We start from the raw sequence: 25876 nt of genomic DNA, 5'->3' as shown, positions 1-25876 counted from the left end.
ACTATATCTGTAATACCAGGATGGAACAATACACAGAGTCTAACCTATAAACCTGGAGAGAATTCCCCCTCCCCGTTTCTTTCTCAGTAAAAGCAAAGTAACAGCAATAGAAATAAAGAGATTCCTTCAGTAAAACACACAACTGCAAATGTAGAAATAAACTTATAATACTAGTACGCCTTTCTAATACTCACTAGACTGAATAGATGAAAAGTATTGCAGAAACCTGGGAGGACTTGATTAAGATGTCTGGACTCCCTTAACTCCCAAGAGAGACTCAACTCAAAACAAAGAACACAGGAAAAAAAAGCTTCCCTCCACAGAGATTTGAAACTATCTTGTCCCTGATTGGTCCTCTGGTCAGGTGTTCCTCAGGTACTGCTTGTTAACCCTTTACAGGTAAAAGAGACCTTAACCCTTAACTAACTGTTTATGACAATAGCCATGCATTCAACAGGACAAAACTGAATCAATTGTGAGGATACATTTCCCCCCATTCATTAATGAACAGATACATTTATTTGACTGGTTTCAGAGTAGTAGCCGTGTTAGTCTGTATCTGCAAAAAGAACAGGAGTACTTGTGGCACCTTAGAGACTAACAAATTTATTTGAGCATAAGCTTTCGTGGGCTACAGCCCACTCCATCAGATGCATAGACTGGAACATACAGCAAGAAGATATTTATACATACAGAGAACATGAAAAGGTGGAAGTAGTCATACCAACTGTAAGAGGCCAATCAATTGAGATGAGCTATCATCAGTAGGAGAAAAACAACTTTTGAAGTGATAATCGAGATGACCCATAGAAGGTGTGAGGATACTTAACATGGGGAAATGGATTCAATTAGTGTAATGGCCCAACCATTCCCAGTCTCTGTTCAAACCTAAGTTAATTGTATATAATTTGCATATTAATTCAAGTTCAGCAGTCTCTCTTTGTGAAGGGTTAAAATCCATGTGCATTTTATATAACAACCTGGTATATGGATTGTGCCAGCTCTTTCTCAGACCCAAAGTCCCAAGTTTGGTCAAGAGACCAGAGGCCTACCAAATAGTGATCAGCTAACAGAAAGCTGGGGTAAACAGATAATCTTGTTTTGCTGAAATAGGCCTGGTCAGCGAATTGCCGGGTGTTGGAGCTAAGAACTAAATAATTGTGTCTTATTCAGAGTTGCAAATTGAACAAAGGATCCCTGTTGCTATTGTGTCAGTCTCTTCTGTAGGGAATATTCTTCCCACAGATCCAACCTTGAGTTTATGAAAAGTTGGCACATCAGTATAAGATATGGCATCCTTCCAAGGGACCAATGCCTGCCTTAAGACATAAAAGGAGACAATCTTTATTGCAATATACTTTCAGTGTTTCTTTGCTTTAACTCCTAGGAATGTACCTGTTGGACAATCAAAGGAGTTGCTCCATTCCTATGGACCCCAAATCAGAATTCAACATATATATTTTATACTAATAACATTTCATCAAAGTATTAATTAAATGTTAACTTGCTAACTTGAGACCATGGGCGGAGACATTATGTAACCTTTTAACCATTGGCTAATGTGCTATCTTGTCTTGCTGCAAAACCTATCCCGGGGGGTGGAACTGCCTAACCTGTCACTTACCCTCGCCCATGGAAAATCTATATATTCTATTGTAATCAATTGATTGACAGTGTCTCTGAGCCTAATAAGTCAGGTGACACTCCACCAGCGCTGTGTGTAATAAACTCCTATCCTTGACCTCCACACGGTGTGGATTTATGCCCTTCACTTTGGAGTCTGTTTTTGAAGTTTTTTTGTTGTAAAATTGCCACCCTCAAGTCTGTCACTGAATGGTTAGAGAGGCTGAAGTATTCTCCCACTGGTTTTTGATCGTTTTGATTCCTGATGTCAAATTTGTGTGCATTTATTCTTTTGCGTAGAGATTGTCCTGTTTGGCCAATGTATATGGCAGAGGGGCATTGCTGGCACATGATGGCATATATCACGTTGGTAGATGTGCAGGTGAACGAGCCCATGATGAGGTTCAACAAGGACAAGTACAGAGTCCTGTACTTAGGACAGAAGAATCCCATGCACTGCTACAGGCTGGCAACTGACTGGCTAAGTGGCAGTTCTGCTGAAAAGGACCTGGGATTACAATGGACAAGAAGCTGGATATGAATCAACAGTGTGCCCTTGTTGCCAAGGCTAATGGCATATTAGGCTACATTAGTAGGAGCATTGCCAGCAGATCGAGGGAAGGGATTATTCCCCTCTATTTGGCACTGGTGAGGCCACATCTGGAGTACTGCGTCCAGTTTTGGGCACCCCACTACAGAAAGGATGTGGGCAAATTGGAGAGAGTCCAGCAGAGGGCAACAAAAATTATTAGAGGCTGGGGCACATGACTCATGAAGAGAGGCTGAGGGAACTGGGCTTGTTTAGTCTGCAGAAGAGAAGAGTGAGGGAGAATTTTATAGCAGCCTTCAACTACCTGATGGGGATTCCAAAGAGGATGGAGCTAGGCTATTCTCAGTGCTGGCAGATGACAGAACAAGGAGCAATGATCTCAAATTGAAGTGGGGGAGGTCTAGGTTGGATATTAGGAAAAACTATTTCACTAGGAGGGTGGTGAGCACTGGAATGGGTTACCCAGGGAGGTGGTGGAATCTCCATCCTTAGAGGTTTTTAAGGCCCGGGTTGACAATGCTCTGGCTGGGATGATTTAGTTGGGGTTGGTCATGTTTTGAGCAGGGGGTTGACCTCCTGATGACCTCCTAGATGACCTCCTGAGGTCCCTTCCAACCCTAATCTTCTATGATTCTATGATTTTGAGAGAATCTCATCATTAGTTTAAAAAGAAATATATAAAGTTTCTAGGTTTCAAGGTTGTAATGAAAACTTTGAAAAAGTGACCCAAAATGTTCAAACTCCATAGAAGTCAAATAAAAGAACTCCAAATTATTACTTTTTTAAAACCTCATGATTTTTAAGGTAATCTCTTGATTTTGGGGCCTGACTCCTGGTGTTGGTAATAATGATATTTGCAATAGTTAAGGAAGTTAAAAAGCAAACCTCTCACCTCTATCACTGGTTCAAATTCAACCAAAATTGGTAGTGAGCAGAACTATTGTCAAATGAATGTAGTTTGATGGTCGAAGTGAAATGAATTATCAGTTGTGAAATCTGAGTATCTTCATGTTAGATGGCTACACCTGCAAATTTGCAGCGCTGCAGCAGGGTGTGAAAACACACCCTCCCCAGCGCTGCAAATTGCGGCGCTGCAAAGTGCCAGTGTGGTCAAAGCCCCAGTGCTGGGAGCGCAGCTCCCAGCGCTGTACGTTATTCCCCACAGGGAGGTGGAGTACGGACAGCGCTGGGAGAGCTCTCTCCCAGCGCTGGCGCTTTGACTACACTTAGCGCTTCAAAGCGCTGCCGCGGCAGTGCTTTGAAGTGCAAGAGTAGCCATAGCCTCAACAGCTAGGCCTGGTCTACACTAGGACTTTAATTTGAATTTAGAAGCGTTAATTCAAATTAACCGCGCACCCGTCCACACCACGAAGCCATTTAATTTGACATAGAGGGCTCTTTAGTTCGAATTCTGTACTCTTCCCCGACGAGGGGAGTAGCGCTAAATTCGACATGGCTATGTCGAATTAGGCTAGGTGTGGATGCAAATTGAACTTAGTAGCTCCGGGAGCTATCCCACAGTGCACCACTCTGTTGAAGCTCTGGACAGCAGTCCGAGCTTGGATGCTCTGACCAGCCACACAGGAAACGACCCGGGAAAATTTGAATTCCTTTTCCTGTCTGGCCAGTTTGAATCTCATGTCCTGGTTGGACATCGGGGCGAGCTCAGCAGCACCGGCAACGATGCAGAGCTCTCCAGCAGAGGAGTCCAGGCAATCGCAAAATAGAAAGAGGGCCCCAGCATGGACTGACCGGGAAGTCTTGGATCTGATCGCTGTGTGGGGCGATGAGTCTGTGCTTTCGGAGCTGCGCTCCAACAAATGGAATGCGAAGACCTACGAGAAGGTCTCCAAAGCCATGACAGACAGAGGATACAGCCGGGATGCAATGCAGTGCCGCGTGAAAGTCAAGGAGCTGAGACAAGGCTACCATAAAATCAAAGTGGCAAACGGACGCTCCGGAGCCCAGCCCCAGACATGCCACTTCTACAAGGCACTGCATGCCATTCTCGGTGGGTCTGCCACCACTGCCCCACCAGTGTGCGTGGACTCTGACGAAGGGATAGTGTCGACGGCCAGTTCCTCGGCGATGTTCGCATATGGGGAAGATGAGGAAGGAGATGAGGAGGGGGAGGCAGTCGACAGCGCTTACAACGCTGATTTCCCCAACAGCCAGGATCTCTTCATCACTGAGATCCCCTACCAACCCTCCGCAGCCGTTACCACGGACCCTGAATCAGGAGAAGGATCAGTGGGTAAGTGCTTTAAACATGTTAACATTTATTTCTTAAAAGAACAGGAAAATACACTAGGCAAACAGAAGGTCTATATACAGGGGAATGGAACAGGCATCTTCCGCGGAGATCTCCAGGAAGCTGTCCTGGAGGTAGTCGAAAAGCCTATGGAGGAGGTTCCTGGGGAGAGCTGGCTTATTGGGTGCTCCGAGGTAGCACACTTTTCCGCGCCACGCTCTCAGCTGGTACTCCGGGACCAGTGCCTTGACGAGCATCGCAGCATAGGGCCCTGGCTTCTGCTGGCTTTCATTCAGCATGCGCTCTCTCTCTCTCTGTGACACCCTCCTCAGGGTTATCTCGCGTGCAGACTCCTGCATGTAAGTAGAGTAATTTGTGTACTATTAGTATTGGTAGTTCTTCACTGTTCCTTAGAACAAGAAGTGTCACTTAAGAGCCACGTGCTGGAGGCTACAGAGTGGCAGCATACAGGGATCTTTTCCAAGGGAAAACCGCGAGGGGGTGGAACAGGGGCAGAGTTTTAGCTTTCAGGATTGCCTGCAGCAAGAGGACAGAGCTGGACATTCACTTTTAAGCAGCCAAAAGCCTTTGGCTTACCATGCCTGGCTGCTCCACGGATTCAGCTTTCCTGCCCCGCTTGTCTGGTCTGCAGTGCAATACCCCAGGCAATGAAAGCAAATGCAGATAAATCGAACTTTCCCTGAGTGAGTGCTCAGGAGATAGGTGCCGTCCATGGTCTGGTTCATAGACAATGAGTAGACTATGTTTCATTTTTGAGAAAATGTATTTTTGTAAGCAATTCACTCCCTTTTCCCCATCACACAGCTGCAACAGTATCCCGACCTGCTCCACCATGCCCCTCACAGAGGCTGGCGCAGATTAGGCGGCGTAAGAAAAGGACACGGGACGAGATGTTTGCTGAACTTATGGGCTGCTCCAGAGCAGAGGCGGACCAGCAGAGCCAGTGGAGGGAGAACCTCACACAGCAGCAGCGCTCACACAGCGAACGGGAGGACAGATGGCGTCAGGAGGACCAGCAGGCAACTCAAACGCTGCTTGGACTACTGAGGGAACAAACGGACATGCTCAGGCGCCTTGTGGATGTTCTGCAGGACCGCATGCAGGAGGACAGAGCCCCCCTGCACTGTGTCTGCAACCGCCCTCCCCCGCCGCACACTCCAATACCCACCTCACCCAGAATAACAAGAAGGAGGGGCACCAAGGGCCGTGAAAACTGTCACTGAACCACAGCGGACTGCTATATTACCCAAAAGTTCACAGTCCCTAGATTTTGAAAAGTTCTTACCTTTACTGTGTTGTCGAGTATTAAAAGTAGTTTGCTGTTAATTACTGTTTCTGTCATGTTTGTTTGCTGAAGACTTTCTGTGAATGGGGGAGAGGGGTTTGGTAATTGCATAGGACATTCACCATGAACAGGGTACAGACATGGGGGCAGGATCAACAACAGGTTACTCACTGAGTGCAGTCACTAGGCACCCTGGTCAGTCTGTGAGGTGTTTTTAATGTTCTGTTCATAGGCGGCAGGTGCCCTGCTCCAGGTATACTTGGAGGTGGGTCTCTCCCCCGGCCCTGCCTGGATCAGGCCCTGGCCCACGCGGGTCTCCCCCCGCCCTGTCAATTCCCTGCCTGGAGCAGGTCCCAGCGCCCACCTGCCACCCCTCCCCCGGTGTGTCGTCTCCCCCCCCGCCCCCCGCGCTGCGTCCCTACCTGACAGTAGAGCGGCTACCGGCAGAAAGCTGTCTGCTGCCCCAGGGTCCTAGCGCCTGCCATCCACAAATGGCAAGGCAGGTTGCCCTCACCCTGCCCTTCTACCGTAGCCCTGAGCCTCTACAATGCCCCAAACCCTCAGCCCCAGCCACAGCACGCAACACCCTACGCCTCCACCCCCTTCCCACACACCCCTCACCCCTTCCTACGCCCCCACCCCCAGCCCAGAGGCTGCACCCAAACTCCGTCCCAAAGCCTACACCCCTCACCCCTTCCTGCACACCCACCCGTAACCGTCCTCCCACCAGAGACCGCTGTAGGAGCAGTAGCCTATCATTCCTAGAGTCTAGAAGCAGTCTCTACATCACTGCACACCCTACCCACAACAGTCTGCGGTCCTGTTTCAACCCTTTAACACAAAATCATTATTAAAGAAAAGGTTTTTAAATAACAATGCTCCATTAACTTTATTTTTACATGTCTGTTGGAAGGGGGCAAACGGGGTGAACGGGGTATGAAACTGTAGAGGAGAGTCAACAGTAAATGGGTAAAGAAACATGGCCAGGTTCAGCTTCTCTTTAAAGCAACTGGACAGTCATAGGTTACCCTGCTCTCTGAGGAACCTAGCTTTCAAAGCGTCCCGGATGCACAGCGCTTCCCGCTGGGATCTTCTAATGGCACGGGTGTCTGGCTGAGCGTAATCAGCAGCCAGGCGATGTGCCTCAACCTCCCATCCCGCCATAAAGGCCTCCCCCTTGCTCTCACAGAGATTGTGGAGCACACAGCAAGCTGCAATAACAGTGGGGATATTGTTTTCGCTGAGATCTGAGCGAGTAAGCTCCGCCATCTCCCCTTGAGACGTCCGAAAGCACACTCCACCACCATTCTGCACTTGCTCAGCCGGTAGTTAAAGAGTTCTTTGTCACTGTCCAAGGCGCCTGTATAGGGCTTCATGAGCCAGGGCATTAGCGGGTAGGCTGGGTCCCCGAGGATCACTGTAGGCATCTGCACATCCCCAACAGTTATTTTGTGGTCCGGGAAGAAACTACCTGCCTTGAGGCGTTTAAACAGACCAGAGTTCCTGAACACACGTGCGTCATGAACCTTGCCCGGCCACCCGACGTTGATGTTGGTAAAGCGTCCCCTATGGTCCACCAGTGCTTACAGCACCATTGAAAAGTAGCCCTTTCGGTTAATGTACTGGCTGGCCTGGTGGTCTGGTCCCAGGATAGGGATGTGAATCCCATCTATAGCCCCACCGCAGTTTGGGAATCCCATCGCGGCGAATCCAGCTATGACGACCTGGACATTTCCCAGGGTCACTACCTTCGAGAGCAGTAGCTCAACGATTGCGTTGGCTACTTGCATCACAGCAACCCCCACGGTAGATTTGCCCACGCCAAAGTGGTTCACTACTGACCGGTAGCTGTCTGGCGTGGCAAGTTTCCAGAGGGCTATGGCCACTCGCTTCTGCACAGTCAGGGCTGCTCGCATGCGGGTGTCCTTGCGCTTCAGGGCAGGGGACAGCAAGTCACACAATTCAAGGAAAGTGCCCTTACGCATGCGAAAGTTTCGCAGCCACTGTGATTCATCCCAGACCTGCAGCACTATGCGGTCCCACCAGTCCGTGCTTGTTTCCCGGGCCCAGAATCGCCGTCCCATAGCATGAACATGACCCATTGCCACCATGATCTCCACGGCGCGGCGTCCCATGCTTTCTGAGAGGTCTGTGCCAGTCTGAGACTTCATGTCCTCACCGCGCTGCCGGAGCCTCCTCGCCCGATTTCTCTGCATCTGACTGTTGAAGAGGTGTACAAAAAGGTGCGAGGAGTTGACAACGGCCATAAGTGCAGCGATGATTGCAGCGGGCTCCATGATCGCAGTGGAGTGCTGTGGCGTCCGCGCTGTCACTTATAACAGGAAAAGTGCGCGAACTGATTTCCCGCCGGTGGGAGTGACGGTTGAATGCTGACAGTTACCAAGGACCACCCTTGACACAGTTTTCCCCCCAGCAGGCATTGGGGGCTATACCCAGAATTCCAATGGGCAGCGGGGAGTGCGGGGACTGTGGGATAGCTTCCCACAGTGCACCGCTTCCAAAGTCGACGCTTGCCCCGTCAATGTGGACTCACAAAGTCGAATTAGTGTCCTTAGTGTGGATACACAAATTCGACTTTGTAAGGTCGATTCCACAAATTCGACTTAAGTTGATTCGAAATAGTCTTGTAGTGTAGACATACCCCTAGATAGATAGGAAAAGAGACTCTCAGCAAGTACACAGTAAGAGCAGACCCCTCCCCCCACAAAAAAAGAAATTTTAAAAGATAAAAGTAAAGAGTAAACATATTCAATTCCACAGGATTCTAAAAACCAATATAAACCTCGGAAGAATACACAATGATTCTCTGAAGGGGGCCATTGGGTCTTGTATGTATCACACTGCTTTACTCTTCACTTTTACATAGGTTGCAAGTGAATTGTATTGTAACAAATGCAGTATCTAATTTCAGTAGAGAGACCATTAAATTTTGTTTCTTGATTGAGGAAGGACCTTGGATCTCTGACTTTCTGAGTTGAATACTCCATAGAGGTGTCATGCAATAGAATTAGATGGTAGTGAGCTCAGTGTTTGTACCATGATAGATATCTACCAACCAGTTCCAAGCAGCATTAGTATTGACCTCTGTTGCACCATATGCCCATAAGGAATTGTGGCTTCTGATGAATTTTTCTAAGTTCTCTCACCTCTGCATTTTGGATTCTGAGGCTACAAAGTAGTTTGGCTTTTGGGATGATGAGCATAATTTACTATTTCAGGTATATTTTTATTATTCCTTATTAAAAAAATAATAATTATATATAGGTTTGGAAGTATTAGATTTATATTAGTAAATGTCAGTTTCATCATACACATCGATTTCACCGTACACACAGATGAAAAAATATTCCCATCAATAATAATTAAAATTTACAGATAGGAAAAGTAAGAGAAATGCTGCTTGAGAACTTATTAGAATTTGATTTAAGGATATTTACTTTGTATATTTTGATATGAGATGTTGATAGTCTGTGGTTTAACAGTTATAAAGCTTTAACTATTTGAATCTCAACATCTACTGTCACTAAATAATTACTATCTGATCCCCCCATTGTCTGAGGGCCCCATAATTTCTTGCAACTGTGAAAATTTAAATTGATAAACATTAACAAATGCTTAACCTATAATTTCATACAACTGTAAAAATTTAAATAAATTACAGTCTTTAGAAATGCTTTAAAATAAATATTATTATGTTTCAAAAAATAAAAATAAAATTCTGCCAAGCCTAATTATATGTGCTAGCCAGGTACTGAAAAAAATTATAAAATCACATTATCATGCTTTATTGATCAGAGATGGAACTCAACAGAGTACACACAACTCAATGGACGTTTTCTGTACAATAGATAGTTTTGTAAAACGTGCATTCTGTATCATGCTTGCTTATTGTTTACTGGTGCTTTACAGTATGTGGCATATCTAATAATATTGTAGTATTTTTAGTCTTCTCTAAATTAGATTTATTTATTTATATATATTTTCTGCTAGAAGGTTAAGAGCTTGACCTTGCAAACTCTTACTTAGGCGAACAGTCTTTATTCCCATGAGTAGACCTATTGAGGTCAATGGGACTGTTTCCACAAGTAAGGATATCTTGTGTGAAAGAATTTTTGGGATTAGGCCTCAAATTCAGGACTTGTTGAGAGTTAGTAATTTTGAGACTAACAGAATCATGATTATCTACCAGCCATGGGATTTTGATTTTTATTTTTTTGAGGTATTTTATATGCATCAAAAGAAAAGAGAGATTTCTCATTATTCAAGGGATATTTCTTCAACATCATTGGAATATCTACCTACTTATGGACTGGAGGCCATTCAATTCTTAAATGCAATATCATCTTACTCTCTAAAGAGACTACCACCATTGGACAAATTTGTTAATTTTCTGGAAGCTGTTTTAACCTATCCCAACCACTGCTGTGATTTTAGAAACCTAAGGATGTAAGAGTAAGTGTAAATAGTATACTGTTGTATCACAGCAATTTGGAAATTCCAGAACAGTGTCTCTGCATTCCGACTTTCAAAAACTTTGATTACAAGTAGTCAAGTTCCAAAACAGTATGGGCCATATACAACCCTGGAATGAAATCAAGCACCCCATGATAGAAGACAATTGACATTTTCCCAGTTATGTCAGAGCTGAATTTGGCTTCATCTGTCTTATAGCCACCTAGTAACATAGTAAGAAGACCATTCTGATTGTGTTTAATATGTGGATTTTTCCAGTATCTCAATCAAAAGAGTCTTTAGCTCACTGAAAAAGTTTAATATGTTCAATTTCCATCACAATTTACTAGGATATTATCCTAAACAAAGGACTTCTTGTAACAGTCAGTCTTGGAGTTTATTTAATGATTATTAAAGTTTTGATCTGCTAAACAGGGTACACCTTCAAATAATCAACTATGCCCCCTATCCTTAAAATAAACCAACAGAATACAAGAGTACTCAAACCAATCACACTGCTTTAAATGAAAGCGACGTTATTACATGTGTGAGATCCTATTTATAACAAACAGCTGATTGGAGCTTGTGTGTTTATATAACACCAAGTAATGCAAAAGGTGAGAATATATATTATAGGTGGGGGTGGTAGCACTAACTATTCCTAAAATTGCCTGTCATGTCCCATCCCTGTTTTCAGTTGCTTATAATTTTGCCAAACTTTAACCATTTGGGCTGCAATTTTACACATCAGGTATCTGCCTTGGGCTGATTTTTTTTTTCTGGTCATGCCCCAGTCTGCCTCTCTGCCCCGCTTCTCATATCTCCCTGGCTACCCCACTACCCCACTTTTCCTTTCAACCCTCCACCCCGTACTGCTACTGCTTCCCTCTTCTCCTCTCCACTCCTCTCCACTCTCCCACCACATCCTGCTCTTAAAATCTCATGATTATGCCAATCTCATGATTTTTGAAGGCTTGCGGTTAGCAACACTCAGCCTGTAACTTTTTATGGAGTGCTCACAACACAGAGTAGCGTTCACAACCAGGAGCCGTTGATGTCAGACAGGAGAATTGGGAAGCATGAGACTTACTGAGCTACTGAGTTTTCTGGACAACAGTAAAGAATTTATTTTTTTTATGACAGGTGTAAGATTTTTCCCCCATAGATGTCCACAAAGTATTTACACACAGGAGTGGTGTAGCTAAACAGGAAACCCAAGCAAACATTTAGGGCTGGTCTACACTACAAAGTTAGGTTGGCTAACTACATGCTATGGGCTGTATGGTGTAATTAAGCTGACCTAAGCCCAGGTGTACACAGTGATAGGACAATGGCAGAATTCTCTTGACCTAGCTACTGCCTCTCAGGGTGGTGGATTACCTACAGCAATGGAAGAATCCCTTCTGTCACTGTAGTAAGTGTTGACACTCCAGTGGCGCAGTTGCAATGTAGCATTTCTAGTGTAGACATACCCTAAAAGCTTCCACAACTTGAATTATTTACTTTAGGACAATGATGCAGAAAAAAATGATATAACAGGTAAAAGAATTTGGGTTAATTGGACATAACTAGACCTGAGGCCAAACCTGCTCCCCTTATCAGATGAGTAATCTCACTGAAGTAATTTGCAAGGGCAAGCAAACAGGACCCACATCCAGACTGAAAACTCAACTCTTTTTTCCCCCTTTTCCCTTCAAACAAAATTCTTCACTTTTCATTTTTGACAACTTCGCCCAGCAATGTGACAGCACATTGAGGAAACCAACCAATGAAATGCTGTAAGTACTTCTATGCAAACTGATGCTGGCAACAACATGGTTGCAATCCCTCCCGCTATTCATGTGATTATTTTTCATACAAGTGAACTTAGTTTTAGGCCAGTTCAGTCATCGTCAGAGGGAGTGCAGATTGCAGAGGAAATTTTACTATTAAACTAGGATTTCCTGGGTCATAAGAACATAAGAACGGCCATACCGGGTCAGGCCAAAGGTCCATCTAGCCCAGTATCTGTCTACCCACAGTGGCCAATGCCAGGTGCCCCAGAGGGAGTGAATCTAACAGGCAATGATCAAGTGATCTCTCTCCTGCCATCCATCTCCATCCTCTGACAAACAGAGGCTAGGGACACCATTCTTACCCATCCTAGCTAATAGCCATTTATGGACTTAGCCACCATGAATTTATCCAGTTCCCTTTTAAACATTGTTATAGTCCTAGCCTTCACAACCTCCTCAGGTAAGGAGTTCCACAAGTTGACTGTGCGCTGCGTGAAGAAGAACTTCCTTTTATTTGTTTTAAACCTGCTGCCTATTAATTTCATTTGGTGACCCCTAGTTCTTGTATTATGGGAATAAGTAAATAACTTTTCCTTATCCACTTTCTCCACATCACTCATGATTTTATATACCTCTATCATATCCCCCTTAAGTCTTCTCTTTTCCAAGCTGAAGAGTCCTAGCCTCTTTAATCTTTCCTCATATGGGACCCTCTCTAACCCCCTAATCATTTTAGTTGCCCTTTTCTGAACCTTTTCTAGTGCTAGAATATCTTTTTTGAGGTGAGGAGACCACATCTGTACACAGTATTCAAGATGTGGGTGTACCATGGATTTATATAAGGGCAATAATATATTCTCAGTCTTATTCTCTATCCCCTTTTTAATGATTCCTAACATCCTGTTTGCTTTTTTGACCGCCTCTGCACACTATGTGGACATCTTCAGAGAACTATCCACAATGACTCCAAGATCTTTTTCCTGACTCGTTGTAGCTAAATTAGCCCCCATCATGTTGTATGTATAGTTGGGGTTATTTTTTCCAATGTGCATTACTTTACATTTATCCACGTTGAATTTCATTTGCCATTTTGTTGCCCAATCACTTAGTTTTGTGAGATCTTGACTGTGTACAGTCACATCTCGAATACTGTGTACAGATGTGGTCTCCTCACCTCAAAAAAGATATTCTAGCACTAGAAAAGGTTCACAAAACTAGGGGGAGGGATAGCTCAGTGGTTTGAGCATTGGCTTGTTGTTAAACCCACGGTTGTGAGTTCAATCCTTGAGGGGGCCACTGAGGGATCTGGTGCAAAAAATTGGTCCTGCTAGTGAAGGCAGGGGGCTGGACTTGATGACCTTTCAAGGTTCCTTCCAGTTCTAGGAGATTCATATATCTCCAATTATTATCTTTTTGAATGCGGTATTGGGATGCATTAGGCGAGGTATTTCTAGTAGAGATAAGGAAGTGCTAGTCCCGTTATATAAGGCGTTGGTGAGACCTCATTTGGAGTATTGTGTGCAGTTTTGGTCTCCCATGTTTAAGAAGGATGAATTCAAACTGGAACAGGTACAAAGAAGGGCCACTAGAATGGTCCGAGGAATGGAAGGCCTGTCATATGAAAGGAGACTTGAGGAGCTCGGTTTGTTTTCCTTAACCAAAAGACGGATAAGAGGAGATATGATTACACTCTTTAAATATATCAGAGGGATAAATACCAGGGAAGGAGAGGAATTATTTCAGCTCAGTGCTAATGTGGACACGAGGACAAACGGATATAAATTGTCAGTTAGGAAATTTAGGCTAGAAATTAGATGAAGGTTTCTAACTATCAGGGGAGTGCAATACTGGAACAGCCTACCGAGGGAAACAGTGGGGGCGAAGGACCTCCATGACTTTAAGACTAAGCTAGATAAGTTTATGGAGGAGATGGTATGATAGGATACCGGGCTTAGTCAATAGGTTAATTAAGTGCCACACTGGTAAATAGTACAATGGGTCAATGATATGTTATTCTTAACCTTTTTCCAGAGGGTATGGCTGGAGAGTCTTGCCTGCATGCTCGGGGTTCAGCTGACCGCCATATTTGGGGTCGGGAAGGAATTTTCCTCCAGGGTAGATTGGCTGTGGCCCTGGAGGTTTTTCGCCTTCCTCCGAAGCATGGGGCAGGGGTCGCTTGCTAATGGAGTGGGGAGATCGGCTAATGTGGCCTGCATCTTGCAGGAGGTCAGACTAGATGATCATATTGGTCCCTTCTGATCTATGATTCTATGATTCTATGATTCACAATCTGCTTTGGTCTTGTTTAAGATATGCTGTAGTGTCATGGCCTGTATTCATGCCAGTCTGTTTTCTGGATACTTTGAAGAATTTCACATCAGTGATGAAATATTTTAGAAAATGAAGAGCCTGTACTGAGAACCTAGCATGCCTGCAAATAATTGCAGACACAGATGATTGTACAATCCATACAGTGCCATAAATGTATATGGCCTTTCTCGGAGTAATAGAGTCACAAAATTCTCATTTTTACAAATAAACTAAAACACATTCTCTTCCTCTTCCATGCTAAGAGAAGCCAAAACACAGGACAATACAAGCCAAGACACAGGACAATAGTTCAGGTAATGAAAAAATCCAGGGATCTGTAAGTAAGTTGTAGAACAAATTGTGAATGTTTCAGATAGTCATCAAAATGCAGCTCCAACTTCATTTGCAGGTCAAGGCCTTGATTCAGGAAAGCACTTAAGCATGAACTTAAGCCTAAACTTAATTTCAAAGGTACTTAAGTTACATTGACATTAAAGCTAAGAATGTGCTAACCTGTGGTCCTGAATTGGGATTCTTTCATGCATCTGGGCCCAAATCACAGATTCCAGGGGATTTGCCTTTCAAATGCTGCTGATGGTACAGAAAATGCTAATTGGATGGTTTTGAAGCAATCAGTTGTTTGGAGAACTAAGCAAAGGGAAAACTGATTTTAACTATTTTGTTTTCATATTTAGACCTACCTCTATGATGTTACTGACCAAGGGAGTCTGAGAGAGATTTCTTTTCAAAGCTTTGAACCTTTTTTAGTTACTAATTTTGTTTAAAAAGGTAACTCAGACCTTGAACCTGTTCACTGCCTGTCAAGGTATATAAACACCCCATCCTCCTCTGGGGCATGGCAGGGTGTGATACCACCACGGTTGCAGTCTACCAGACTATCCTTTGGCTGAAAGCAGTACGGCCTAGAGACTGGCATCAGTACAACTGCCTCTGGGGTCATATGGCCTAGTGGCCAGAGTCAATATAACCGCCTTTGGGGTCAGGGCTGTGTGGCCATAGGGCATAGCCACAAGTGGGCCAGGTCGGCCATGGGCCTGGTGGGCCATGGCCCACCCACTTAGCATCCAGACCCACACCCCAGCCCCTGGCACTTCTTCTGAGGTTGGGTGGATGGAGCAGGGCATGCCCCCTCACCCCGACACCGTGCCAGTAACAGCAGCGGCGGCCAGGCGCCCCAGGCCCTTTTAAATCACCCAGGTGGGCCACAGGCTCCTAGGTGTGCACAACTGCTCCGGGACCTGCACTTTGGGTGTGTGATGTTGCACTCCATATGATTTTATGAAAATATGCTAATGAGTGTGAATATAATGTAACTGGAAGATGCTTCATGCAAAAGGTCTCTTGTAAGGTGTCATTGCAAAGATTATAATCTACTGAATGTGGTCATCCTATTTGTATAAATGTATCATTCTTGTATCTGAAACTAGAAATATGAAATATAACGGAGGTCCTATAGTCCCCAGGCTCAAAGCTGCGTACTTTAGTCCCCTGTTGTATTGTTGGTCCTGGGTTCACTGGGCTCATAACATGATTCCATGAATATCTCCAGGCCTTGGGCATCTTCGCTAAAGAGAACCTAACACACAGTGGGTAGTCCCCAGAACCTGTGTCTCTTGTGACTCCCAGTCCTCTCTCAGGAGGTCGAGTATGACCCAACGTTGTTTCCCATAGAGAAGCTCAAAGGGGGAGAACCCAATCGAGGCTTGGGGGACCTCCCACACAGTGAACAGTAGAGCAGGCAGCAATGAGTCCCAATGTCAGGGATCATCTTCTACAAACTTCTGGAGCATTGACTTGAGGGTTCTGTTAAAGCATTCAACTAACTCATCAATTTGTGTGGTACACTGAGGTCCTGAAGGTTCACACGTTCATGAGGCAGCATAACTTGACTATCAGTTTGGAGGACACATTGGTGCCCTGATCAGTTAAGATCTCCTTGGGTATCCCGACCCAAGTGAAAATCTTCACTAACTACGTCGCGATGTTAGAGGCTGTGGCCACACACAAGTGGATGGCCTCGGGGTAGGGTGTTGTGTAATCGACAAGTACAAGGATGAATCAGTTCCCTGTCTGGCTCTTCTCTAGTGGTCTGATGAGTTCCATGCCAACTCGTTTGAATGGTATGCTGACCACGGGGAGAGGCACAAGAGGGACCTGGGGTATCCCTTTCAGTCCAGTCCACTGGCACTCGGGGCAGGATACACAATAATCCTTTACCTCTTGGTGTATGCCCAGCCAAAAGAACTGGTGTCCTATCCTCTAGAGGTTCTTCTCTCTACCCAGATGTCCCGCCCAGGGTACTGCATGATCCAGCTGCAGGAGGCTCCGGCATAAACTCTGGGGTACCAAGATTGTCAGATAATTTCCTGTATTTGTGGTTCCCTGTACCACTCAGTAGAGGCAGTCTCCCTGGATCTCAAATCATGGTCCTTGTGGAGGGTGTGGCATATTGTCTCCTTCTTGGTCTAGGGTCGCCACCTGCTCCCAGGCTGGACTTAAAGGCGGGTCCTCCCTCTGTTCTTGGATGAAGTCCCTGTCATGCTCCAACTCCACCTGGGCATCTATGATAGGATGCTCTATACCTGGAGGGGACTTGATGGGTGGCTCAGGGGGTTTAGACAGCCCTTCTCTGGGGTTGGGTTCTGAGGGGTGACCAAAGAGTTCCCCCCTCATTGATCCTCCCTTCCCTTCTCCTGGATGTCGTTGGCCATGGTCTCACAGGATTTCCCCAAATTCCAGCCAGTATTACCCCAACGTCATGGGGTAGGCTAACCTGGGAGCTACACTGACTTGGAGGGTTTCTCCCCAGCTGTAGATCTCAAGTCTTACTCAGGTGGTTGGGTAAAGCCATATATCCCCATGGATGCTGTAGGTGTATCCTTGTCCCGGAGCGTTCAAGGTTGGGAATGAGTCCCTCCCAAATAATCGTCTGACTACAACCCAAGTCTAAGGGTACGTCTACACTACAGGATTATTCTGATTTTACATAAACCGTTTTTTTAAAACAGATTGTATAAAGTCGAGTGCACGCGGCCACACTAAGCACATTAATTCGGCGGTGTGCGTCCATGTACCGAGCTAGCATCGATTTCCGGAGCATTGCACTGTGGGTAGCTATCCCATAGCTATCCCATAGTTCCCGCAGTCTCCCCCGCTCATTGGAATTCTGGGTTGAGATCCCAGTGCCTGATGGGGCAAAAAACATTGTCGTGGGTGCTTCTGGGTACAGCCTCACCTCTCCCTCTGTGAAAGCAGCAGCAGCCAACCGTTTTGCACCTTTTTTCCTGGGTGAACTGTGCAGACGCCATAGCACAGCAAGCATGGACCCTGCTCAGCTCAAGACAGCAATCATGGACGTTTTAAAAACCTCGCGCATTCTCATGCACTCAATGCTGAACCGGGACCTGCAAAGCCAGGCAAGGAGGTGGCGGCTACGGCAGTGCGGCGATGAGAGTGATGAGGACATGGACACAGAATTCTGTCAAACTGCGGGCCCCTGCACTTTGGAGATCCTGCTGGTAATGGGGCAGGTTCTAGCCATTGAACACCGATTTGGGGCCCGGGAAACAAGCACAGACTGGTGGGACCGCATAGTTTTGCAGGTGTGGGACGATTCGCAGTGGCTGCGAAACTTTCGCATGTGGAAGGGCACTTTCATGGAACTTTGTGACTTGCTTTCCCCTGCCCTGAAGCACCAGAATACAAAGATGAGAGCAGCCCTCACAGTTGAGAAGCGAGTGGCAATAGCTCTCTGGAAGCTTGCAATGCCAGACAGCTACCGGTCAGTCAGGAATCAATTTGGAGTGGGCAAATCTACTGTGGGGGCTGCTGTGATGCAAGTAGCCAAAGCAATCACTAAGCTGCTGCTACGAAAGGTAGTGACTCTGGGAAATGTGCAGGTCATAGTGGATGGCTTTGCTGCAATGGGATTCCCTAACTGTGGGGGGGCGATAGATGGAACCCATATCCCTATCTTGGCACCGGAGCTCCAGGGCACCCACTACATAAACCGCAAGGGGTACTTTTCAATGGTGCTGCAAGCACTGGTGGATCACAAGGGACGTTTCACCAACATCCACGTGGGATGGCCAGGAAGGATTCATGACGCTCGCGTCTTCAGGAACACTACTCTGTTTAAACGGCTGCAGCAAGGGAATTACTTCCCAGACCAGAAAATAACAGTTGGGGATGTTGGAATGCCTGTCGTTATTCTGGGGGACCCAGCCTACCCCTTGATGCCATGGCTCATGAAGCCATACACAGGCAGCCTGGACAGTAGTCAGGAGCTGTTCAACTACAGGCTGAGCAAGTGCAGAATGGTGGTAGAATGTGCATCTTGGACGTTTAAAGGTGCGCTGGCGCACATTACTGACTCGCTCAGACCTCAGCCAAACCAATGTCCCCATTGTTATTGCTGCTTGCTGTGTGCTCCACAACCTCTGTAAGAGTAAGGAGGAGACCTTTATGGCAGGGTAGGAGGCTGAGGCAAATCACCTGGCTGCTGATTACACACAGCCAGACACCAGGGAGATTAGAAGAGCACACCAGGAAGCGGTGCGCATTAGAGAAGCTTTGAAAACCAGTTTCATCACTGGCCAGGGTACAGTCTGACTGTTGTGTTTCTTTCTCCTTGATGAAACCCTCCCCCCTTGATTGACTCATTCACTGTAAGCCACCCCTCCCCCCCTCGATCACAGCTTGCTTTCTAAGGAAATAAAGTCACTCATTTAAAAATCATGTATTCTTTATTACTTAATTATAAAAAGAGTGAGAGAACTGACAAGGTAGCCTGGATGGGGTTTCGGAGGAGAATAGTAGGGAAGTAAAAGGCCACTATAAAAATTTCATAATTTCATAATAATGAGAGCCTTTTGGTTGGGCTGTCCACTGGGGTGGAGTGGGCGGGTGCACGGAGCCTACCCCCATGAGTTCTTACTGGTCTGGCGGGTGAGGAGGCTAAGGAACATGGTGAGGGAGGGTGGTTAAACAGGGGCTGCAGCAGCACTCTGTTATCCTGCTGCCATTCCTGAAGCACCACCATATGCCAGAGCATGTCAGTTTGATCATGCAGCAGCCCCAGAGTTGCATCTCACCACCGCTGATCTTCCTGCCGCCACCTCTCATCTCTAGCATCTCTCCTTTCATCTCGAGCATCTCTCCTGTCCTCACATTCATCCCTTCTATCCTCACATTGGTCCCTCCTGTCCTCACGGTCACTGGCATCTTTCCTGTACTTTGCTACCACGTCCTTCCACTCATTCAGATGCGCTCTTTCATTGCGGGTCACTTCCATGATTTCCGAAAACATTTCTTCTCGCGCCTTTTTTTTCTGCCACCTTATCTGAGATAGCCTTCGGGATGGAGTAGGGATGCTTGAAAAATTTGCAGCTGCATGAGGGAGGGAAAAAAGGGAGAGAAGTATTTTAAAAGATACATTTTAGAGAACAATGGTCATACTCTTTCATGGTGAACAACACTATTCACCTTACATAGCACATGTGTTTTCACTACAAGGTCTCATTTTGCTTCTTAATATTGAGTGCCTGCGGCTTTGGTGTTACAGATCACAGACGCAGGTCCGGGCATCAGAATTCTGCTTGCATGCGGCCATGGTAAGCCATTGTCTTTCGTCTTCTGCAGCCTTCATCTATCCAGCGCCCTCCTTTCCCAAATAGCAAGCAAAGCCCATTGAGTGCTGCTTCTTTCCTGTTAACGTGCAGCAGCAGAAACCACCCCGTGGCTGGTATCATGGAAGATCACTGCTAAACACCCCCCTTTCCACCACCACCACCCCCAACCGCGTGGCTGGTAGCAGGAAAGATCCCTGCTAGCCAAACGCAGAAAAGCGCAGTGCCAATCACGCCCTCCCCCCTTCCCCCCACTTGGCTACCTGCAGAGAAGGATTTCTTTTAAGCAACAGGCAAACAGCTCAGTAGGAATGGCCATCTCTGTCCCTTTACTTAAATTCCTGAATTTCAACCAGGTTACCATGAACGATATCACTCTCCTGAGGATAACACAGCATGATAAAGAACAGATGTTGCTTGAATGACAGCAATCACCGGGACCATACGCAGCTAGGCTTTGTCATGCAATGATACCAAATTACTTGCTACATGCATGGCGTGGTCAAGTGTCCTACCATGGAGGACAGAATAAAGCAGCGCTGCCCAGAAACCTTCTGCAAAGGCTTTTGGACTACCTCCAGGAGAGCTTCATGGAGATGTCCCTGGAGGATTTCCACTCAATCCCCAGACATGTTAACAGACTTTTCCAGTAACTGTACTGGCCGTGAATGCATCCCAAGTCCTCAGGCCAAATTAATCATTTAAAAATGTTTGCTTTTAACCATGTCTTATATTTACAAGGTACACTCACCAGAGTTCCCTTCCATGGCTTCATTGTCTGGGATAGTTGCTTGGGAGGGCTGGGAGGGTAATTCCGTCAGGGTGAGAAAAAGCTCCTGGCTGTTGGGGAGAACGGAGTGCTGTGTGCTCTCTACAAGCTCATCCTCCTCTTCCTCCTCCTCTTCCCCATCCGCAGAATCCCTCAGCCATGGCTGCAATTACCACCCCCACCTCAGAATCCATGGACAGGGGTGGGGTAGTGGTGGTGGACCCCCCTAGAATTGCATGCAGCTCAGCGTAGAAGCGGCATGTTTTCGGCCCTACCCCGGACCTTCCGTTTGCTTCTTTGGTTTTCTGGTAGGCTTGTCTGAGCTCTTTAACTTTCACACGGCACTGTACTGAGTCCCTGGGGTGGTCTCTCTGCATCATGGCCTTGGAAATTTTTTCAAAGGTTTTTCATTTCGTCTTTTGGAACGGAGTTCTGTTAGCACGGAATCCTCTCCCCATACAGCGATCAGATCCAGTACCTCCCGTGCGGTCCATGCTTGGAGCTCTTTTTCGATTCTCAGGAGGCTGCATTGTTACCTGTGCTGATGAGCTCTGCGTGGTCACCTGTGCTGATGAGCTCTCCACGCTGGCCAAACAGGAAATGAAATTCAAAAGTTTGCGGGGCTTTTCCTGTCTACCTGGCCAGTGCATCTGAGTTCAGATGGCTTTCCAGAGCGGTCACAGTGGTGCACTGTGGGATAGCTCCCGGAGGCCAATACCGTCGATTTGCGGCCACACTAACCCTAATCCTACATGGCAATACTGATTTGAACGCTAGTCCCCTCGTCGGGGAGGAGTACTGATATCGGTATTAAGAGCCCTTTATATCAATATAAAGGGCTTCGTTGTGTGGATGGGTGCAGCGTAAAATCGGTTTAACGCTGCTAAATTTGGTATAAACGCGTAGTATAGACCAGGCCTAAGGCTGTTATGGAGATTCCTTCCACTAGAACTGGGACTACAAGTTTTTCTGGACCTTTCCTCTGGGCTCGAGGGCTCGCTATGGAGACTTGCCCATAACTACAATCCATGTAGGGGCAGTCCTCCCCGAAAGTCTCCCTCTTAGCCACACTCCCAGCAGTGGTCTCTTGGGTTCCCCCAGTCCCAGGTCCACCTTCAGTGGGCTCTGTCCCTCCTGAGGGTCTTTTTCCCTGTTGGTCCAGGTCTGGCTCACTGGACGCTGGCATTCGAGGGGAGGGTGGTTGGGAGAGGGGTCAGAATTCCCCTGGGTCCATCTTGCAGAGGAACTCCCCCAGCCAGCCCGTCCCTCCTCCTCTGGCTCCCAGATTTCCATGGCCGCGCCTCCAACCCGTTGGCTGCCAAGTAGTCGTCCATCCATTCTATGGCCTCTGCCAGTGTTGTTGGTCAATGTCGCTGCACCCTCTCTTTCTCTACACTTGGGAGGATCTGGGTGAACTGTTCAAGAACAATGACCTCTGCTACTTGGGCCCCTGGCTATTTCTCTGGCTCCAATCATTGCCAGGCATTATCCAGCAGGCATTGGGCTACCACCCAATGGCACCCAGGGTACCACCTGGCGGGTACCTTTCTTGCTGGAAGCGCCAGCAATACATGTCAAGGTTAATTCCTGCCTACTCCATAATGGCAGCCACTTTTATACACTAGTGCATCCTGTGGGTTCAACCACCGGTAGGCTGCCTGGGCTGACCCCATCAGATAGGGAGCTAACAGTGTAGCCCCGTGCTCTGGGTGCCACTTGGCAGCGGTGACTACTCATTCAAATGTCACCAGAAATGCCTCGGGGTCATCATTGGGTCTCATTTTTGACAGTCATATTGGCATACTGGTGGGTAGGGCTGGGGTTCGGCATGCCCATCAGGTGCATCAGGGTGGCCATTTGCTGGATCAGGCGTTCTTGTTGGGTCTGGTTTGCACTGCCAGCTCCTTAATCATTTGTTGCTGCTGGGCCGTGATTTGTTGCAACAGCTGTGTCTGGTGTTGCTGCCATTGGGTAGCCCATTGCTGTTGACTTTCCAACAGTCATTTCAGAATGTTGTCGGTCTCCATCTTGGGCAGAAAGACAAGTAGGCAGGCGAAGGAGGATTACGCTGCTAACAAATTCCTCCTGGGGCCTTTCAGCAAGGACCGTCTTTGCCCATGTTCTCCACCATGTGTCGAGGGGCAGGGTGGGGTTTGAGATCTCCATGCTTGCAGTCTACCAGACTGTCCTTCAGCTGAAAGCAGCATGGCCTAGAGGCCAGAGTCAATACAACTACCCCTGGGGTCATGGCTGAGTGTGGCCTAGTGGCTGGCAGCAATATAACTGTCACTAGGGTCAGGGCTGTGTGGCCTAGCAGCTGGTGCCAGGGGAGCAGGCTGCAACCTCGGGGAGGGTGGCGGTTCTGGTGGGGTACCTGGACCCTCCCTCTCCACTGGGTCCCAGCCCGGGGCACTGTCGATGACACATGTGGTTGTCACCCAGTCAGCGGGCTATCCAACTGCAACATGCTCAGGTGGTAGATACCACTCCCTCAGCCTCCCTGGGCCACTTCCTAACACAATTCCTGAGGTAGCAGCCAGTACACCATTGGGACCCCCAGGTTCCCTTGTTGCGGTATCTTTCTAGAAGTCCAGCTCCTGGTCCTTTGCTGAAGGTAGCAGGTCACCAGTCTGGTCTCCAGGTTCTCGGGCTCCTGCAGTCCACGGCTGTAGCAACCCCTGGCCTAGAGCCTCTACCAAGCATCCCCTCACCTTGGTGGTCAGTCTAGAATAAGCTGGGCTGCTCCATTTTATACTAAGGTAGCAGTTGGAGCATGTCCACTATGGTCTCAGGGGCGGGACTTCTGCTGCCCATGACATGGGGTTAACTCCCTCTTGCCCAGTGCAAGATATGCACATCCCATCACACTGCCCTTTCCATGGCACCTGCTGTGGTGCCACCATCCATGGAATGTTAGCACTTACCATACCCAATATCTGCATCAGCAGAGCAGATGCATCTTATCTGCAATTCAGATATGGTCAAAGAGTTAAAAATCAAACCACTGGTCCACAGAAAATACTCTCCAGTATTGGTTCTTGAAAAATAAATTCTACAATAAAATAACCCTAAAGGCCTGTGCTAAGAGCGGGACTCCGGGGTTGCGGGGCTCTAGCCAGGGTAGCGGGGCCTCCGGGCTCCGGCCGGGAGATCGGGGTTGCGGGGGTCCAGCCGGGAGAGCGGTGCTGCGGGGTTGCGCGGCTCTGGCCAGGGTAGCGGGGCCGTGGGACTTGCCGCGCTCAGCTGGGGGAGCGGGACTGCCGGGTTGCAGGGCTCTGGCCGGGGTGGCGGGGCCGTGGGTCTCCAGCCGGGGGAGCGGGGCTGCAGGACTTGCTGGGCTCCGGCTGGGGGAGCGGGACTGCGGGGTTGCAGGGCTCCGGCTGGGAGAGCGGGGCTACGGGGTTGCCGGGCTCTGGCCGGGAGAATAGAGCTGCGGGGCTCTGGCCGGGGTAGCGGGGCAGCGGGACTTGCTGCGCTCGGCTGGGGGAGTGGGACTGGGGTTGCGTGGCTCCGGCAGCCAGAGCAGGGCTGCAGGGTTCCTGCCTGGGGAGCGGGGCCAAAAGGCAAAAGCTGACATTAACATTGTTTCAGTCTGTGTGTTACTTGACATCGTATATTCAGTGTCACCATAGAAGGGAAGGATTCTTCATAGACAGAAATTTGCCTGGGCATCAGTAGAGAATGTTAAGTAAAATTTGCTTTAAAAATTAAACCCGGCACTTTGTCATCTTGTGTCATCATTTTTATTTCTTAGCTTTCAGCTATTTAAGTGAACTCTAAAACTTTCATACTGACTGTTTACTATCTGACATTGTATCTCTCTAATCTCCTTCATAACCATCATTGACTTTTTTCCATTTTAATACTATCCCATAGTATCAGAGACAGTGAGAAAAATAGCAAATAAAGGTACATGACTATCTTTCTGTCTCTATAGAGAATGATAGATATACATGTATCTGTCTCACATAGAGAGATGTGACGTATTTCCTGCAGCCACGGCTGGCTTTAGGAAGTGCGGGGCCCAATTCGAACAGTTTTGACGGGCCTCCAGCAGGGATGACTAAAAAAAAAAAAAACACATGTAAAAAAACATGTGGGGTTTGTACTCACTGGACAGTGCTCTGAGTCTTCGGCGGCACTTAGGCGACGGGTCCTTCACTCGCTCCAGGTCCTCGGCAGCACTGAAGGACTTGCCACCGAAGACCCAGAGCAAGTGAAGGACCCACCACCGAAGTGCCACCAAAGACCCAGAGCGCCGCCAGGTGAGTAAAAATTAAAAAGGCTCCTCTAGCCAAGGAAGGGATTCTCACTTAGGCGCGGGGCCCAATTCGGGGGAATTGGTGGAATAGGCCTAAAGCCGGCCCTGTTTAGGAGTCAGCAGTTACATGAAGATCAGTATTTGTTTACCCATGGATAATGAAATGTCTCTTTCCCAAGCCTACTTATTGATTGTCTTAGTGTTAAATGTTGTCTTTATCATCATTTGTGCTTGCTATATTAAAATTCATAAAGCAGTTCAAAATCCAGAACTGGTGGCTACAAACAAAGATACCAAGATTGCAAAGAGAATGGCAATATTGATCTTCACAGATTTTACTTGCATGGTACCTATCTAATTTTTTGCCTTTAAAGTACCTCTCATCACAGTGACAAACTCCCAGGATTTTGCTTGTTTTGTTTTATCCAGTCAACTCCTACATTAACCCATTCCTGTACCCAATTTTCACAAAGGCTTTTTGAAGGGATTTCTTTCTACTGCTGAGCAAGCTTGGTTGCTATAGGAGTCAAGCAGAGCTTTGAAGAGTGAACTGTTTCTCTGCTTATACATCCAACTGTAAAAACACCACCTCATCCACTGGCCAAAATAAAACCTCTCAAGCACTGCTTCATTTGGCAATTTTAAATTACCAATATCCAGCTGTACATGATAAGCTTGTAAAGGAGAGATAGATAGCTCAGTAGTTTGAGCATTGGCCTCCTAAACCGAGGGTTGTGAGTTCAATGCTTGAAAAGGTCACTTATGGCTCTGGGGCAAAAATCAGTATTTGGTCCTGCTGAGGAAGGCAGGGGGCTGGATTTAATGACTTTTTTTGAGGGGGGAGGGATAGCTCCAGAGTTGAAAGTAAGCCGGTACAGCGTACAGGCAAGAGCCAGTACACCGTGCCGGA

General features: G+C 47.1%; 1 pseudogene; it reads left to right on the top strand.

Moving 5' to 3' along the window:
• LOC120400529 overlaps positions 1-25658 on the top strand; it is a 41099-nt pseudogene extending 15441 nt beyond the window's left edge.
• Positions 25659-25876: the final 218 nt, after the last annotated feature.

Source organism: Mauremys reevesii, linkage group 3 (genome assembly GCF_016161935.1).
Source record: "Mauremys reevesii isolate NIE-2019 linkage group 3, ASM1616193v1, whole genome shotgun sequence".
Classification (NCBI taxonomy): Eukaryota; Metazoa; Chordata; order Testudines; family Geoemydidae; genus Mauremys; species Mauremys reevesii.
Note: the sequence above shows the minus strand (reverse complement) of the source record. Positions and strands in the feature narration are given on the sequence as shown.